General features: G+C 55.5%; 1 protein-coding gene across 3 annotated transcripts in view; it reads left to right on the forward strand.

Annotated features, from left to right (window-relative positions):
• Nucleotides 1-1,258: 1,258 nt before the first annotated feature.
• The window catches only part of CSNK1G2 (casein kinase 1 gamma 2), a 41,159-nt gene continuing 26,230 nt past the window's right edge, over nucleotides 1,259-16,187 (forward strand). For 2 of the 3 annotated variants that reach the window (XM_086862447.1, XM_086862444.1), the window contains exon 1: nucleotides 1,291-1,392. The gene's annotated coding sequence lies outside the window, so the exon portion shown is untranslated. Of the gene's footprint in view, nucleotides 1,393-16,187 lie in introns of all 3 variants that reach the window. The other variant, XM_086862446.1, reaches the window with a different exon arrangement.

Consider the following 16,187-nt stretch of genomic DNA (forward strand, 5'->3'; position numbering starts at 1 on the left):
AGCAGGGTTGTGCAGGGGTGTCCCCTCCCTCCAGCCTTACCCTGAAAGCCTCAAACTTAGGAGCTGAGAAAAAAGAGGTGAGAAAGAAATTATTCTCTGAAATAGAAAAGTACATAGAAAGTGTCCCCCTTCGCTGAGGGGGTACAGGATGGAGTATTTGTCCCCAGGTGATCAATCAGAAGAAAATGAAAGGCTTTAGGAGGTGGCACTGGGGTCTGTGTCCCTGCTTGGTTCCTGTCCCAGGAGATCACATAATCCTGGAGGTCTGTTCCGTGCAAGGCAGTGGGATGGCAATGTCTCTGTTTCCCTCAGAGTGGCTTTGCTCGGGGCTGATGTCCCCAAAAAGGTGACAATGCCTGTAAAATCCCACCCCGACTTCCCTCCGTTCCCATGGGATGGGGTGTCACAGCTGTGCCCCCTCTGCAGGAGCCCCAGTCCCCATCCTGAGGTTACCCCAGAGCACCTGGAGTGCGGATGGATGTGGGGATGAGGGAACTGTGCCCCAAAAAGGGGCTGTGCCCCAAACCAGGAGTCTACCCAAAAACAGGGACTGTACCCCAAAACAGGAGCTGTACCCCAAAACAGGGCTGTGCCCTAAAACAGGGGCTGTGCCCCAAAAACAGGGACTGTACCCCAAAACCGGGGCTGTACCCCAAAACAGGGCTGTGCCCCAAAAACAGGGACTGTACCCCAAAACCGGGGCTGTACCCCAAAACAGGGCTGTGCCCCAAAAACAGGGACTGTACCCCAAAACAGGGGCTGTGCCCCGGTGCAGGGCTCTCTCAGATATTAGGCCCTGTCCCCTACAGCAACAGGCCCGTACCCCACCCCGGAGGACGGAGGCACCCAAGTCGCGACAACGGCGCGACAACACACACCGGAGCTACATCCATCAGTGGGGCCGGACCCTAGAGGACACCCTACAGCGCGGGCTGTTCCCTGTGTGGCAGCTGCGGCCTCCAGCCCTGCAGGGCGCTGAGGCAGCGCGAGCCCTGTCGCGACAGCGGCGCTTGTCCCGACAGCGGCGCCGGGCAGCGCAGGGTTAACCGGAGCTGTCGTAAAGCGCACGGCGCTGCCGCAAAGCCGCGCCGCCGCCTGCCGGCCGCTATTCCCGAACGCGCTCTACGCCAGCGCCGCTGCGCCGCCACCCTCGCTCCCGCTGCGCTTGCGCCGCGCTCCGCCCCGCGGCCTGTATTCACGAAGCGCGGTTGCGCCGCTGGCGCGCGGGCGCGCACGGGCGCGGCGCGGCTCGTACGCCGTTGGCGCAGCGCGGGCCGTACGCCGTTGGCGCAGCGGCGGAGGGGAGGCGAGCGGGGCCGGGCCGGGGGCGCCGCCATGGGGGAGCGGCCGCGGGGCAGCGGCGCCGCCGCCCGGCGCTGAGGGACCGCCGAGGTAACACCGGGGGAGCACCGAGGGACGGCGGGGGCCCTGCGGCCTCGGCTTCACGCGGCCGGCACCGGGGAGGGGCGGCCGGGCCGGGCGGCGCCGCGGGCGGGGGCGGCGGGGCCGGGGCGGTGACGGGGGGGGGGGGAGGGTTGAGTACCGGGAGGGGCCCGGCGAGAGGAAGGGGCTGTGGGGGTCGCGGGGGTGCCGAGGGAGGCACCGGCTTGGCCTGGCGAGGTCGCGGGTGGTGGGGCTGAGGTGCGATCGGTCTGGGCCGGGGGGAGTGGGGGGCTGTGGGGATCAGGTTGGGATCGGAGCGTGGGGAAGGCTTTGGGGTCGCGTTGGGGTCAGGCTGGGCCGGGGTCTGAGGGCCCAGGGCCGCCTCGCCCCGTCCCCTCCCGGCCGTGCCCGTTTTGTGGCCCCCGGGAAGGGCTGCGAGCCCCCAGTGCCCCCCGAAGCCGGGTGGGCGGCAGGGATGGGCTCGGATCCTCCCCGCCGTGTCCCCTCGGCCCGCACCCTGCCCGGCCTGCCTCAGCCTCGCAGGATGTTGGCTCCTTTGTATGTGGCTTTCCTCTCTCCAGAGGGGTTGGGAAGTGTTTATTTGGGGAAAGGACTCGGCTGAACCTGGTATTTAAAACGGCTTTTTTTTCTTCAGCGAAGCGGGTGAGGATGAATGTGAGAAAAGGGAAAAGTGCCCTCCCCCTCCTGCCCCCAGCAGACAGGAGCCGACTTGAGCTGTTGTGAGGTTTGCAGATGAGGAGCAATCTGCTGGGGAGGCCCGTGGCTCCTGTCGCTGGCTGGCAGGAGGGAGCTCAGCCACCGAGCTGGGTCTGGATCTCGGGGAGCAAACAACGGGAAGTTGTAGGGATGGTCAGGAAGGTGCCTTTTGTGCGCTGGGCAACATGAAGAATTGCCATGTTTGTGTATTTTGGAAGTTAAAAAGCGAAGTTTCACAAACCCCTTTTGAGTTGCTGTGATATCAGTCTGTTCTAAACAGTTTGAGTTAGCCTGGACCTGGGTTGAAACGTGTGTAAAACCTTTGAAAGTTGCCTCCTTAACTAATCCACTTGTCTTCCTTCCTCACAACAAGTGGTTGGAGGTGTGGAAGTGCATTCTGAGGAGTGTGTGAGTTCACCTGCCAGCCAGGCTGCCCTGCACAGTGTGCCCCATCTCCCCATGGCCAGCACAAAGGTTTAAAAACTGGGCCTTATGTAACAGATTGGAGCAAACGTTGGGTGTTTGTCAGTGGTCTGACAAAGAATTGCTGCAAATTAGGGCAGGAGGCCTCCATGGGGAGCCTTCGCTGTGGCAGGATAGGCTTGGCTGCTGTGAGGAACTTGCCAAAGATTTGTTGGTTTTGTTTTAATTTGGTACGTTGGAGATAGGAACGTTGTTTGGTCAGTGTTTTATCACTCCTGAGCAGCTTTTGGGTGCTGGGAGGGTTGTGGTGTTGACTGGTCCAACACCAGCATGCTCAGGTCTGTGGGAACATGAGATCTAGGCAGCCCCCAGCTTTCCAGGGGTTGTCCCTCATCCTGGAGAGGTGGCTGCCCCCTTTTGCTTTAGAGTTTGCTCTCCTCCTCGTTAGCTGACAGCTCTGTGAGGCCTTATAAATCACTTAAAAATTACTTGCGTAGCTCCTTTGCCAAAGCAGCAGCTGCTCTGCTTTGCCCCTGCATCCACGGGGTGCAGCTGGTGGTGGTTTGCAGGGCAGTCCTCGTGTCCAGCAGTTTCCCCAGGCACACTGGATGGAGCTGTGTGCTCTGCCCTTGCAGCCTGGTGTGCGCTGGCTGCTCTTGGTGCAGCTCCTGAGAGGAGGAAGTGGGTCCTGGCAGCTCAGCAGGTTCCTGGGTGTCGCTCTCTGGAGCAGCTTCGCAGTGCCCCTTGTTTTGTATTCTGTGTCAGAGCTCCTGTGCAGCCCGGGTGTTGTCAAAACTGTTAATACGGGAGTGACTCAGCGGATCAATGGGAGTGACATGAGGGTTGTGCTCATGGACAATCAGTATTTCCCAGCTCCAGCCCCACTGGGCTGGAAGACACAATGTCTGAGAGCAGCTGCCAATAAACATCTTTGCTGGATTTGGGCCTGGCTGTGCTCTGGAGCTGTCTCCCCCTGCCCACCCCCCTCCCTGTGGTTTTCCTGGCTAGGAGCTGGCATGAGCTGTGCTGGAGCAGCGCTCCTGTGCTTGGCTGGTCCCTGCAGGTGTGTGCCTGCCCCTTGATCTGGGGCACCGCTGCAAGGCCCAGGCCCTGTGCAAGCCAGGGTGGGTAGGAAGCTGTTTATCTCTGCCTTCAGACAGGAACTGCAGCTCCACAGGCAGTAAAGGATTGGTGGGAAGGGGGAGGGAAGCCTCGGGTGAGCAGCAACCCCTGATGTGCTGTTGTGGGGTATGCAGGAGAGCTGCAGCCCCTGGGCTGGGGAGGAGACCCTCCCCTTGCTTGGCAGGGCCAGGCACTGTGGGGTTTGGTACCAGAGGACAATGGCCTGGTTTGCCCTGTGCTACTCCTGTGACTTCCCACTGCAGTTTGAGGAGTCAAACCCTCTTCCCTTGTAGTGCTGCTGAGCAGGGACAGACTCGGGTGCCAGCACAGGAGCTTCTTTCGTGTGTTTGCCACGGCTTTTTGCTGAAGGCCTGTGGGAACAGCTCTGCCCACAGCCCTGTAATTGGGCTCTGACTGGGCAGACGTGGCTCGTTGTGGGTGCAGTGAGAAGCTGTGAAGCTGAGCCTCCTTCCTTGGCCCAGACATGGTGTGACCTGGAGTCTGCTTTGGTCCGGCTGTACTCTGAGCTGGGAGGGCAGGGAGGGATAGCAGATCTCAGCAGCTCTGGGGCTCTGCTGGAGAACAAGTCATCTTCCTGTTAGGAAAGCTGTGTGAATAGTTTTGGGGTTTCATGAGAGGCTGTTTCTACTTCCTGCTGGCAGTTGCTGTCTCTGGTAGGTTTGTTGCTGTAGAGGAGCAGCAGCTTTGGTTGTGAGGGAGGTGAAAAGGTGATTTTCTGCTGGGGCAGATGAGTGTGGAGCATCAGGCTCCCCAATTTGTGCCAGCTGCTATCCTCCTGAAGAATTCTTAATTCCTGCCCAGGCTGTAGCCCTGCAGCCCTTCCTGTGGGCAGCCCCTCCCTTGCGTGTTACATTGATGCATTATTTCTAATAACTGGCTTTGGAAAAGCAGCTTGTGCATGGGGAACTGGAGTGACAGGACAAGGAGGAATGGCTTCACTCTGATAGAGGGCAGGGTTAGATGGATATTGGGAAGAAATTCCTGTTTGTGACAGTGGTCAGGCACTGGCACAGGTTGCCCAGAGCAGCTGTGGCTGTCCTCTCCCTGGAAGTTCCAAGGCCAGGTTGGATCAAATGAGCACCCTGGACTAGTGCAAAGCATCCCTGCCCATGGCGGGGGATGGAACTGCATGAGCTCTAAGTTCCTTCCAACCCGAACCATCCTGTGATTCCATCCCAAGGTGTTCCAGCACACCCCTGCCTTGCCTGTCCCACCCTGTCAGGTTCCTGGGTGACACCCGTGGTGCTCAGAGCTGTGACCCTCTGCTCACAGGTCCCCCATCCCGCTGGGGGCAGGAGGGAGGGTGACGCAGTGACTGTCAAACCACAGGACGTCTCTGCTTTCCGCTCGCTGTGTTCGGCAGCAGCAGATCAGCACCCACGATGAGCTCTGTGTGCTGTAGGAAATGGCTCTTCAGGTAAGGTGAAACTTCTAGGTAAGGCTTTGCAGGGTGTTTCAAAATGCTACGTGGAGCAAGAAGTCTCCGGTTTCATCCACCGCCCACAGTAAGGAGAGTTTGCTCCCACAGTAGAGGAATTCAATTGGTTCTATAAAGACTTGGAATTGGCTTCTTTGGCTCCAGTGAGATGGCGGATACAAGTCCACCATGTCTCCAGGAAGATCTCCCAGTGCCTGTGGAGTCTGTGTCCTGCTGGGAGGATGGTGGCTTTTCCAAGCACTGCCCTGCTGACACCTGCCTTCCCCACAGCATCAGGGCCCTGGCACTTTGCAGCAGAAACATCCTCACTCATAGGAAACACAGGTCTCGAGGCCTTGTGGTGACAGTGAAACCAAGTGCTCTCATAGTCCTGTCTGTGAAAAGCTTGCACTGATATGGTGGCATGGGGGAAACCCAAAGTCCCGTCCAGCTGAGCTGACCCCAGGCAGGGAAAGGGTCCCTGTGCCACAGTGTGAGCCATGAGGCAGCAGAAGCACATCCACTGGTGTCTGATGAGTGCTCTGAAACAGAGCTGGGCAGTGCTGCGTGTTTGGTGTCTGCAGGGCAGGGGTGACAATAAGTTGGATGTCAGAGTGGGATTTGGGATGAGCCAAGACACCGTTGCCTTGGAAATAAGGTGCTCATTGCCCTCCCAGGGTGCTGGAGACACCAGGAGTCTGGAGGAAAGGAGCATTAATTTTTGAGTCATTCATTTTTACATGTCCAACAAGCAAAGAATGTCCTGTAGCCCTTTGTTGCTTAATGTTATGTAATGCTTTTTAATGAGGCAGGCCTGGCCTTTGCTTTCCCAGTGGTGAATGAGACAGTTGGCAGGTGATGCACGGGCTTTGTCACCCTGAGAGGCATGTTCTTAAGTTAATAAACAGGGGTTAAGGTTGAGCTTGAACTTGGATTTTGTGCAGCTTTCCTTTGGAAGAGCTTTGCAGCCCTGCATCTGAGCAGTTCTGTGCAGCAGGAGCTGTGCTGGGAGGGGTGTGGGGGTTCCCTGGGAGCACAGCCAAGTCTCTGGGGGTTTATTCGTCTTCCCAGGCTGGGGGCTGCAGAGTCTTGCTCAGAGGGGCTGCTTGGGTGTGGGTGGCTGAACGATGGGCTCAAAAAGGTCAGTGGAAATCTAATTTAAACCCGAACAGAGCAGTGTTTGTGCTACAAAAGCTCCATTCTTGCAGACTCTGTCCTTGCCCAATGTTTTCAGGTAAAAAAATCTTGCTGCTTTTGAGGTAGCACTGAGGTACAAACAACAAAGCAAAAAACCCTTTCTCTCATCCTTTTTTTAGCAGGGGCTGTTGGCAGTGATGAAGTTTATACTCTGCTTGGTTTCCCTGGTTTGGTGCGGGGAGACGATGGTGCTTTCCAGCAACTTCTGTGCTGTGTGTGTGGGCGAGGGGCAAGCTGAGGCGCTCCTGGAATCCCCTCTCCCCCAGCTCTGCCAATCCCTCTCATCCCAAGGGCAGTGCTGGTTTGGGTGGAAGTCTGGCTTTGGTGTTGCCAGGTACAGGGAATATTAAGAAAGGACTGAGGCGCTGGGAGCAGAGGTGGGGTCCCTGTGCTGGAAGGGGCTGCTCAGAGCCGGGGGCTGAAGAGCAGCAGTCGGCTCTGGGAGTGCAGGGTCAGTGTGCCATGGGGATGAAGAGGTGTTGGTGCTGACAGGTACAGGCTGGTCTCTGCCTTGAGCCTTGGGAATTCCTGCTCAAACTTGCTGGAGCTCGTCACTCCATGGGCTTCAGTAGCTGGGGAGGGAATAGGAAGTGCTCGGAGCTTTAACATTTCCTCCAGGGTGACTCGCAGCTGGTTTTAAACCCACACGATTTTCAGAGGGCTGTCTGCATCATCAGGGGATCTCACTGAGAGGTTGTCAGAGCCCCCAGCAGATACCCCAGCTTGAAGTGCCATCATTAGTATCTTGGGAAGGAATTAGATAGGAATTCCAGCATTATAGACCATCAGAGCTCTCCATCTCACACAGCAACAGGGGATGTTGCCAGGGAGCAGCTCTCTACTGCTCAGTCCCTCTCCTGCCTCCCAGGCCTGCTCAGAGCAGGCAGAGCTGAGCAAGGGGCTCTGGGCTTAGAGGGTCCACAGGAGAGCAAAAGGGAAGCTCATTTAACACACCCCATGCTGAACTTAGCAGGACAAACCCTGTGAGTGTGAGTTGGTGTGTAGCACATTGGTGCCATATAACCTTGCTCAGGGTGACTGTTGGGGTGTTTTCTGGAGAAGCAGTGGGCAGACCCCTGGTGTTGGAACGGATTCTGGTTTGGGGTGGTTTTGGCAAGGGCTCTTTGGGACCTTCCTGCAGTGGGGGTGATGGAGCAGCCCCTCTGCTCAGGCTTGGATCAGCAGCATCTGGACGTGACAGAGCTGTTCTGGGGTGCAACAGACCTGGCACTGCAGGGCTCTGGCTGCAGAGTCATGACAGCAGCTCTGCTCCCCTGATCCATGTGGAAAATGCCTATGACATCCCAGGACCTGAGTGCTGCCAGGCTTCAGGTGTACTGACCTCAGTGCAGCTTTCCTTTTCCTCCTCACCTTTCCCTCTCCCTTTCATTGTGCCGCCATCTCTCTGACTGCTCTCCTACCTTGCTGGGATGCTTTCTTACAAGAGCCAGTACACCCGTCAAGAGCTGAGCTGCCTGCGGAGCAGGAACAGCCTGGAGCATCTTGTGCACTCAAGAGCTGGGCATGGCTGGGTGGAGAGGTGGGCACCTTTGGGAATGCTGGTGGTGCAGGCAGAGGCAGGGAGAACAAGGTGTGCAAATGCCCTGCATGGCACCCATGGTTCCCAGCAGGTCTTCTCCAGTGTCTCTCTGAGGATATATAATCACAGAAATGAGACTCAGACTGATGCTGTGGCCCGGTGCAGAGGATGCACTGCAGCAGCCTTGGCTGGGTGACAGCAGACACCCGAGGTGTGAGAAAGCACGAGCAGGGACAGTTCCCACTGCTGGTTGTGGTCCTGGCAGGGGACTTGCAGAGCCTGAAATCTGACTTCTCCCAGGAGAAGAGTGTAACCTTCAGTGCTTTGCTCCTAATTTTGTTCAGAGCCAGAAATCAAAGTCCAGAGCGGTGCTTCTCCAGCCAGAATCACTGAAAGGCACTTGTTGTTGTTTTAGGGCCAATATTTAACTTGTGCCTTCCATGAGGAATGTCTGTTAGACTCCAAATATTTGCCTTAAGGAAGAAGTTTGGGAGAAGAATGTCCACTGCCGGCAGGGAAGAAGGAGGGATTCAGGAAATGAGTTTAAGGCTGTGCATGTCCAGGTGTGTGTGGCACAGCCTGTGTTCCCTCTGGCACAGCCCTGGCAGGTACGAGGCAGCTCTGGCTGAGCCACAGCGAGGGAATGGCTGGGAGGAAATGTTTGTGTGCTCCAGCGCTGGAGCAGCACAGGGCGTGTCTGCTCCAGTCCTGCGCTGCCAAGGGGATTTAAAGGCATAGGTTGGGAGCTGCTCTCCAGCTGGGGCTGGTGTGGGCAGCCAGGCTGAACTTCCCGATAAAAGCAGCTTATCAGAAAAGAAATGCCCTGCTGCTTTTGCTTTCGCTGTGTCTGTGGTGGCAAGGGTTCATTAGCTGTGAAATCCTCCGCACTGGATCCTGCTAATGGTAGGATTTCCCCTTCCCTGGGCTGGTTTGATGAGGTGCTCATGGCTTCTCCTCACCTTTCAGTGTGATCCTTCACCTCTCTGTGTGATCCTTCTTGCAGGGTGCCCAAACCAACCAGGTAAAGCCTGCTGCTGGTTCAGTGCTGAGCTTGTCCCACGTTTCTGGGAGAGCAGCTGAACGGGGCTGTGTGTTGGTGTGTGTCAGAATTCGGGTCAGGATGTGGTGGCATCTCAGGCTGCATGGGCTGCTTGTGATGTGTGAGGACACAGCGATTGAGAGGAGCCTGGTCCTCTTCCCAGCCCCTCTCTGCAGAATGGGGAGGTCAGGAATTCTGGGTCTGGCTGGGAAGTCTGGGCTTCCTTAGCTCCATGGTAACCCTCTGCCCTGACTTGTCATGCTCTGTGCTGTTGATAGGATGGTTTTGGCCGGGATTGACTGTTTTGTGCCTGGATACAGAGAAAACATGTTTCCTCTTGAAGCAAAACCAAAGGCATGGCTGCTGTTTGCAAGGAGAAGGCTTTGCCTGGGCTCCTGTGGGCAGAGCTCAGCACAGCTCTGAAAGGTTGGGAACTTCTTTGTGCCAGTGTGGCAAAGGGCTTGCAAGCAGCCCAGCCTGAAGCTTTGCCAAGGAGAGCCAAGCCCAGCCAGAGCCAGCTTTGGTGCTGGAGGAGCAAAGAGGAGTGAGAGCCTCACCCAGCTTGAAGGATAGTGGGATGCTGGGCAGCTGTGGGAAGTCTTGGTCCCTTTCTATAATGAGAGTTGATGGGTTTAGACCCACAAACTGACTGCCTAATGAATGAGGGAGCCAGGGGAGCTGTATCCTGTCTGCAGGGGTTGAAAGAGGTGATGTGAACTAGAAACATGAGTAATTAACTCAAAAAAAAAAAAAGAAAAGGGGAAAGGTTGGGGTTTTGGATGGAAGTGTGTACTAGAGAAGGGTGAACGTGTGTTGGCTGGGATTTCTGGGACAAACCAGAGGAAGTGAGAGCCCAGAAATGAGGGAGAAAGGACAGTCTGTTCGTGCAAATAATGTTCCAGGTATTAATAGCAGCAAGATGAAATGGGTCCTCCTGGGGGTGTATCCTCCATGTTCCTTCATTGGAATGATCCCTCTGATTTTATAAATTAAGCCCTTTGTGCAGGGTTGAAAGAAGCAGGTAAGGGGAAGGGAGGAACCAGTGAGGTTGCACTGGATGTTCCTGTTTGAGAGAACGTTTTGGGATGAACCCCTTGGAAGATTCCTTTCCCAGTGCACAGCACCACCTTTTCAGCTGTAGCCAATCCTGTGCTCTTCTGTTTCAGTCCTGGCCTTCTCATCCCCTGCAAAATATGCACAGGTGGGGATGAGGGGAGATGAGGAAAAAAAACCTTTGGAATGTGCCTTTCTGATGTGGAGGTTGGTGAAAACCAGACCAAATCCTTAATCCACAAAGCTGTCCCAGTGCTTAATAAAGGGTTGTGAGGCTGATCCTGTGTGAGGGATGGAGCAGCGATAGGATCCTGCACAGCTTGTGGTGACTGGGAATGGGATGTAGGTCTCTGGTCCCTCTCTTGTGAAACTTATCCCTCCCTGCAAGTCAGCAGAGTGGGGTGCTTGCTGGGCCTTAGGAGTTTGTCCCAGTTAGTCTCCAGTTGGTTGGGAATCGCTGTTCTCTATCCTCTTTTTTTTCTCTGAGATCACAGATGCTTCCACACCCATCTGTGAAATAAGCAGGCTGCTTGCATACCTTTGAGAGGTTGCAAGGAAAACTGTAATGGATTGAGCTGCTGATGGTCCTGTAATAGAGGGGGTGGGAAGATGAACACCTCGTGGATCACTCACTGCTTCCCTGAAGATGCTGCTGGCTCTTGCACGGAAGCTGATGGATGTTGTCATGCCACAGAGCATCCCTCTGCCCCAGTTATTCCGCAGGAAAGATTAATTGCATTGTGCTGCTCTTTCCTCCTCATGGTCTGGGCTGTGGGTCCTGCCTGTGGCCCTGGAATTGCTGTCCCTGCTGGGGAGGAGAGCTGGGAGCCAGGGCAGCAGTGGGTCAGCTCCTGTGGGGCTCTGCAGCAGCGGATTTGGCATCTTTTGCAGCACACAGAATTTGACAGTTCTTTGGGGAGAGCTTTCCCAGTCAGCCCCACTGGACGTTTACCCTTCCCTTCCCCTCTTGTACCCCCCAAATCTACACGGTTTGGCAGTCATTTAAGGGGAAACGTGTGGGGCTTGGAGCAGCCTCGGGAAGAAAGCAGAGGGGAAAATGTGGGACAGCTCAGCTTGGCAGAGCTGCAGCTCTGCCACCCAGAAATGGAAACAGCCCTTGTCACCAGTGGGAACGACATCCCTTCCGCCCACCCTGCTCTGGGACTCTCCAGGACAGAGGGCCTGCTCTGGAGCAAAGGGGCTGGGCTAGGACAGAGCTGAGCTGGTGGTGCTCCCCCTTTCTGCGTGACCTTAGGAGAGGTGGGGAAGTTGTGATTAACTGTGGTTTGGTGATTGAAGAGATAACTAGATCCAGGCACCCCTTTATTCCCCTGCCTTGCCTTGCAAAAGGCCACCCCAGATCTGCCGGTGCAGCTGCTTCCTAACCTGGTTCTGTCAAGAGGATATGGGTTAAGGGGAAAAAAAAAATCCTACAATTAAAAGTGTTTCTGCCAACCCAGATCCTGCTGACAGAAAAGGGGTTGGGAGCGCTACACATGACAGGAGGCCAAGCAGATCTGTGCAGAGTGACAATCCCCAGATGGCTGAGGAGCAGGGAACCCTGCTGGCACACACAGCTCTCGCCATCGCAGTGCTCAGGCCTTTGGCAGCTGGGCTGGAATTGTTCCGAATCCGCTGAGTTGGAGTTTTTGTGGGTCTATTTCCCCCTTTAAACTGTAGATGGTGTGTACGTGGCTCATTAAAAACCCCTTCCAGACTGCTCAACTTGCCCCTTGCCCTCATTCCCTGTGGGATGAGTAGCTGTCCCGCTTCTTGGAGGTGGGAGATGAAACTGTGGTTTTCATTCCTCCAGTGTTGCGTGTTGTCTCTGCCTTTTCCTCCCCTGGTCCCAGGCAGGGCTGGGAAGGAGCCCTGTTGCTTGAGGTACTGGACAAAGCTGTGTCACAGAATCCCAGAATCATTTAGGCTGGAAAAGACCCTGAAGATCAAGTCCAGCCTGTGACCAATCCCCACATTGTCACTCAGCCCAGAGCACTGAATGCCACATCCAGTCTTCCTTAAACACCTTCGGGGTGGTGACTTCACCATGTCCCTGACAGCCCCTTGCAATGTTTAACAACCCTTTTTAAGAAGAAGTTCCTCCTGATATCCAACCTGTGTTGATGAAGGTGACAGGTTCTCTGGTTTCTCAAAGCCACCCAGGTGAGCTTTGGCTCTCCTGTCAGGAGCTGCTTGCTTTGCCAGTCAGAATTCCCAGCCCCTCACTGGAGCTGCTGGACTGATGGATGGCACCTTCTGGCTGAGCTTCTAGATACCCTGTGAGTGCTCCTAGCGCCTCCCTGGCTCTGCACTTGGTTCTCTGGATGGTACAGAACAGCTCACCCTCCCAAGTTGTTGGATTGGTTGTCTCTCCTTTCCCACAGCTCTTTGGTGACAGCCCTGGAGTGGCAGAGCTGGGTGGTGTCCGTCCATCCCCTGGCAGGAGGGCAGCAGCTCTTAAGAGGTGGTGGTTGCCTGGGGTGGCACAGGTCAGGAGGAGGAGGGAATTGCTGGCTGCAGACATCTGCTCCATCTACCTCCTGGAAATGTGAACCAAGAAACAAATCTGAAACCAATCTGGCAATCTCCAGGTCAGGCCTCTGACCCACTCCTGGGGCTGGGTTACTGCCGTGTGCCAGGTTACTGCCCTGCCTGCAGAGGACACCTGTGGTCAGGACCACCATCCCTGCAGGTGACCTTAGAGGGCACAGCAGCCTTTGGGGACTGGGCTTTTCTGCCACTTTTGCTACTGCTTTCTGTGTGACATGTGGCAGTGTTGTGCCTCAGTTCCCTCTTCTGTAATGACACTTCCTTGATGACCTCTGAGCCAGCTGCCGCGAGGAGCAGTGTAAGAGCTGGGGGGGCATTGGTCTGGAAAGCCCCTGGAGCCTGTGGCAAGGGACATTGGGAAGATAAGATGGATAATGCTGCTGCTTGGATTATTTCCCAGCCTGCTGGGAGAAAAGGAGGTGTGTGTCCAATGCTGGGAGCCGTATGGTGTGGATGCCAGCACAGGAGAGCGAATGGGGTTTCTTTTGGGGAGTCCCACCTGGTGTGTCATGTAAAGAATTTGCAATGGCAGCATCCACACCTGATATCATCTGCTCTCCCTGGTGGCCTGGACTCTCCTGAAACAGAGGGGGTTTTCTCATGCATGACTGCTTGGAAAGCTGTGGTGCAGATAAGACAAGGCAATCTGCTGTGGCCATGCAGCAGCTTGGGCAGTGGGGATGTCCTGCCCTCCAGAGATGGTGGTTTCCAGAAGAGTGAACATCACCTGTGTCCTTGGCACAGAAATTGTCAGGCTGGTGCAATGTGCTGATGGGTATCCCTCAGATTCCTTTTCTGGTCTCCTGTGTTGGGTTTCTCCTGCTTCCTGTGCCTTGCACAGGAGGAGGTTGTGCAGACAGAGTGGAGGGAGTGGTTTTGCTCATTCTGTGCTCATTAGAGGCTTCAGGGAAGGGAAATGGAACCATTTCTAGTTCTCTGCTAAATTTTCATCTCCCACTCCCTGGAATCTGTGAGCGAGCTGGGATACCCTGGGTTGTTCAGTGATGTTCAGTGATTTGTGCTGTGGGGAGGCCCATGGTATGAGTGGGGACAGCAGTCTGTTCTCAGTCTCCTGCTCCTGAAGTTATTCAGGAGCTGGTCCAAAGGCTGTGGGAAGGAACAAGTCCTGAGTTTGTCACTGTGGTGTCCCACTCTGGGGAGAAGAGTTCTGGGCTTGCCTGTGCTGGTTTTCAGTCAAGTTCCTCTGTGGGGAAGAAATCTCTTCCAGGTAGATGAAAGGTTTTCAGACCCAGCTTGGTCTTGGAGGAGAAAGGGAAGGGAGACACATGCAACCAGAAGTTTGCTTTTGTTATGGGAGAGGTGTTGGGAAACATCTCTTATCCTTTGGAGAACAAATGTTGATCCCCTTGCCCTGCCCTGCACTGATCCTTTGCAATGCCAGAAGGAGCACATACGGATTTGAGGCTGTGGGATCTCTGAGGACATCCTCAAATGGGTCATGTTCTTCCTCTGCTCTTGCACGTCTCCCACCAGTTGACAGCACTCCCTGTGAGACAGCACTTGGATGGCCCCATCATCCCATGTCCTCCCTGCTGCTGCTCCTGGCCCGTGGGATGCTGGCACGGTTCTGGCTCTGGAAGCAGAGCTCTCCCATGGTGTGTGGGGGGACGTCACACCCCACCATGTGCTCAGACCCTCTGACTCATGAGCACCAAAACGCCTCTGGAGCCTCATCCTGCTGTGATGAGGTTGGATCATCCTGTGGGCAGTGTCCCCCTCCAGAGATGCCCACGACACCCGTGGGGTGGCTCCCAGAGGAGAGGGGGTGGGTGGGAGGCAGGGCTGGCTGGGGAGAGCAGTGCTTCTCCAGGGAGTCCCATGGGACAGAGAAAGCCTAACACAGGGTGTTGGGGGCTGCAGGGGGTCTCCTTCCTCGCTGTCTGAGAGCTGCTCTCAGCTTTCCATGCGTGGGAATTGATAAAGGAGTCGATAAAGCTGTGTCAGCAGGGAGCTGTTGTGTCATGTACTGGCTGTGCTGATGGCTGAGGGTCCAGGGCTGCCTGCCACAAGTGGGGACTCATTCTGTAGGTTATGGCACAGGGGGACAGTGGCACTGCAGCCCCTCCTGGGGCATTCTCTCTTGTGAGAATGACTGGTGTGATGTCCTGCCTTGGTTTCTGTCCTCAGGGGCCTGTGGTTACATAAAGGAGGGAACTTTTGCTGTAGGGCCTTCTCAATGGCTTGTAGTGGAGAGTGTGAACTGGACCCTGCTCTGCTTTCAGTGCAGTGGAGGGAAGCAATGGCACCAATACACAGCACTGTGTGTGTGGTGAGGCTTTGTGATGGACTGGCCTTGTGGTGATGTTTGGGCTGTCCCAGGGCAGGGAGAGCAGGATGCCTTCCCATCCCCCTGCTTTGGTGGGAAGAACTAATTTCATGGACTGGGATTTGGAGATCTCTAGTAGTTCACTGTTTCAGCCATCTGACTTGACACTAATGTTTAAATACATGTGTGTGCTCTTGTGTATTACTGAAAAATCAGTGGAGGGAGGGAAGACCCTGAAGTTCAACAAACAGTGCAGAGTGGCCTGGATACCAGGCTGGGAAATAAACCCATCCCAGTGTGTTGGGAAGTGGGCAGCCACTTGCCAAGACAGCTGCCCCTCCTGCCCTGGTCAGAGCCAGCTCTGTGCCGTTCTCCATGGGTCCCTGTGCCCGCTGCCTCCAGGAGGTGCTGAGCAGAGGGCTCAGGATCAGCTCCTGGATGGGCATGTTGTGGCCTCACAGCTGCTGCAGTGTTCCCCTCTCTGCTTTGCTGGGCCATTCTGAGCCAGAGACATGTTCCTTTGATGTTTTCCTCCTGCATTTGTACCTGCTGTTCCTCTGGGTGTGCTGTCAAATCCTCTTGCAGCAGGTTGTCCCTAAGCCCTGTCCTGCTGCCCGTCCCTGGAGCTCTCTGGAGCCAGAGCAGCTCTCAGCTGCATGGCCATGGCTGCAAAGGAAAGGTGCAGCACATCCCTGGCTGCAGTGGAGGTGGGGAGAGAGCCTTCCCCTGTTCTCCCCGGGAAACTGATGGCAGCTCTTCTTCCACATCCATTCCCGGGCGTGCTGCCGGAAGTGCATTAAGATCCCTTATCAAGGGAAAGGCGAGCAGCGCTTCATCTTGTTTTTATGAAAAGTGTTGGCTTTTGAGGGCGTGGGAGTATTCAGGGACAGGGCTGGGGAAGTAGCGTGCTGGTAGAGATGGTCTTAACCTTATTTCAGGCTACAGCAGCGCAGGAGGAGGTGTTCCAGCCTCAGATGGAAATGGAAGCTGTTGTTCCCAGCTGCTGGGTGAAAATTATCTATTTGTCTAGAAGCCTGTTTTTTCCTACTGCCTGGTGACTGCAAAGCAGGCTGTGAGCTCTGGGGAGGGAAGGAGGTGGAAGAGGAACTTGCCTGCTCAGAAACCTGACATCTGAATGCAGAGCTTTCTTACCTGGTTCTTGTGGCCCAGCACAGTGACTGCCATGGCCAGGCTGGCTTTGTGGGTTATGGTAGTGATGAATTTGTGTTTGTGACACATGTAGGATCATACCTTTCACAGAAAGGCTTTTCAAGGGAGTCTTAGAGCTGCCACCTGAATCTGAAGCTAAATCTGTTCTAGAAACTTCCGTGGAACTGGGGATGGAGAGGGCTCAGCAATGCCTGTTCCAGCTGTGCTCGTGCAGCTCCCATTCCTCATCAGCCAGCTGCCCTTGGGCTGGGTCCCCATGGTCCTGCAG

Source organism: Cyanistes caeruleus, chromosome 25, assembly GCF_971803275.1.
Source record: "Cyanistes caeruleus chromosome 25, bCyaCae1.hap1.1, whole genome shotgun sequence".
Taxonomy (NCBI): domain Eukaryota; kingdom Metazoa; phylum Chordata; class Aves; order Passeriformes; family Paridae; genus Cyanistes; species Cyanistes caeruleus.